Source organism: Propithecus coquereli, unplaced genomic scaffold, assembly GCF_000956105.1.
Source record: "Propithecus coquereli isolate 6110/MARCELLA unplaced genomic scaffold, Pcoq_1.0 Scaffold22, whole genome shotgun sequence".
NCBI lineage: Eukaryota > Metazoa > Chordata > Mammalia > Primates > Indriidae > Propithecus > Propithecus coquereli.
In genome coordinates, this window is record NW_012147189.1 from 10,016,349 (window position 1) to 10,018,698 (window position 2,350).

Sequence of the window (2,350 nt, forward strand, 5' to 3'; positions counted from 1 at the left end):
TAAGGCACGTTAAGTGACTTGCAAGGCCACTCATTGAGTAATTAGTAGACCTGGCAATAGAAGCCAGGTCCATGGGATTCCACAGCCACATGGCTTCTTTAATATGTATAGATAAATAGAATAAATAATGGAAAGAAGCCTCAAAATGTGAACTGATCCATGCCCTTGCCTTGGGTGAGCAATAAGACATCTTGGACAGAACCACAACTTCCACTGAATGAGATCAAGGACATAAATGCATGCACAGAAACAACATTTCTGGGACTAATTGAGTTAAAGGCCAACTAAATGGCACTTAAGGAGCCCTATTGTCAGTGGAGCCCTGGCTGCAGTCCCAGCTCCCAGCACTGGGCCAGATGCCTTCAGGCCCTCATTTTCTCTCTCTGTCTCTGAAATGGGGATAATAATATCTATCCACCTGACCCATCTGACAAGGACTCAATTCAAAGACAAATGTAAGCAGCATTTTTGATGAGCAAATCCTGTCCAAAAGAAAGATATTATCATCACTTTGTAACCTAAAACAAGAAAAGCTACCAGACTGATTTGTTCCATCTTACATGGAAAAAGCCATGCCTATATGGAATAAAGTATTCTGAGCCTTTTGAAACCAAGAACCCATCATCACAATTAGACATATTAAGATGGCTGCTAGCTACACAATCAACTCAACACAATAAATTCCTATTCTGGTGTAAACTAATTTTGCCTTTTTTCCTTGAAAGTTATCTCAGAAGGGTTCTCAAATTCAGTTTAATGTTTAAATAACTTCAGAGGAGCTATTTTTGTTTATTCTGTTTAAACTAAGCCACTTCGTATTTTCTTCTCAAAGTGGTAAAAATTTCTGGAGTCCTAGACCAAGGGAGGTTCTGGATTTTCTATTAATGTGTAGGAGGAAGGGAAGGGCATAGGAGTGTCCATGTGGCCAGAGGTAGAGAAAGAGGGGACTTGAAGCTGTATTTGCAAAATAAATAAATAAATAAATAAATTGCCCATATCATAGAAGAGAGGAAGAGGTTAACTGGAGATTAGGAGGGAACAAAAGCCTCCCCTTCCCCATCCTTGATGGCAACTCTATGCAACACAAGTCAGAAAATATGGATGTTTGTCCTGGTTTTGCACCCAAGTGCTCTGTAACCATAGGCTCTTGGGGGCCTCAGTTTTTCATTAGTAAAATGAAGAAAAAGAACTAGTTACCCTCTAAGGTCCCTTTTAGCTTAAAAATTGTGTAAGCCTTAAACAATTCTCTAATAGATATAATCCATCTATTCATTGCTGCCTGATTTTCTACTTTCAGTGGTATACAGAAAGGCAGGTAGTACTCGATGGTCACATAAATAATCCCCTCTGAATGTATACAATGTTACAGGGCCTCTGTTCCTATCCCTGGGGCCTCAGCACTTCAGTGTGAGTACCTGTGCCTCTCTGTCTGAGAGCTGTCCTCCAAATTGCACTCCCTCCCCCAAGTGCCTGGAACAGCCTTCAACCAATTAGTGCTGGCAGTTGATGTTAGTTAAGGTATCTCTAGTTCCCTCCTGCCAAGCGAGGGGTTGGGTGGGATAAACTAGAGGCAGGGACTCTGTATCTCTCCCAGGTCCAGCATCTTCTGTGGTCATTGGCTTCGTTACACACCTTTTATCAGCTTCTTTCTTTCCCTGTACAACTTGCCCCATTCCCCTAAAGCTGGTCCCTACACTTCCCAAATAAACTGCTTACACTTGAGTCCTTCTCACTAAGTCAGCTTCTAGGGGAACCCAAACTAAGACACATTACAAGGACATTTCAATTCCTAGGTTCCCAACTTGACCGTTCCATGAGAATAAAAGTAATGTTCTCCAGCAAGATTCCTTTGGGTCATGCAATTCTTTTATAGAGGACTATTAAAAATATGTATCCCTGAGCCTACAGTCTATCTCCTAAAAGTGAAGAGAAACAGAGTATTAATTTTTGATTTACCTCGGTGATGTAGTTTACTGACTTCCTAGAACAGACAATAGGGTGGACTTATCATCCATATACCTGGGAAGTTAGTCTCAACTGGTGATAGTCATTCCATGCCTCTCGTCAGACCTATGACCAATGCCGGAAACTATAAGGGTACATCAGTTGTGACTGGATTTCACCATGAGTAACACATAGTCTTAAACTTGTTAAAGAAGTGGGAGGTCATCACCTGCACCTAGTATGGTACTGTCTTGTTGCTCTACAACACATGCCCACCATTCCCAAAGTCACCTTATGCTTCAAGATCACCAGTAGAAGTATTAATAATGTCACAATAGACTGAATGCAGAAGCAGATATGTGAATCTGTCTTTTATTAAGCCAGAAATTAAAGTAAAATTAAAAAA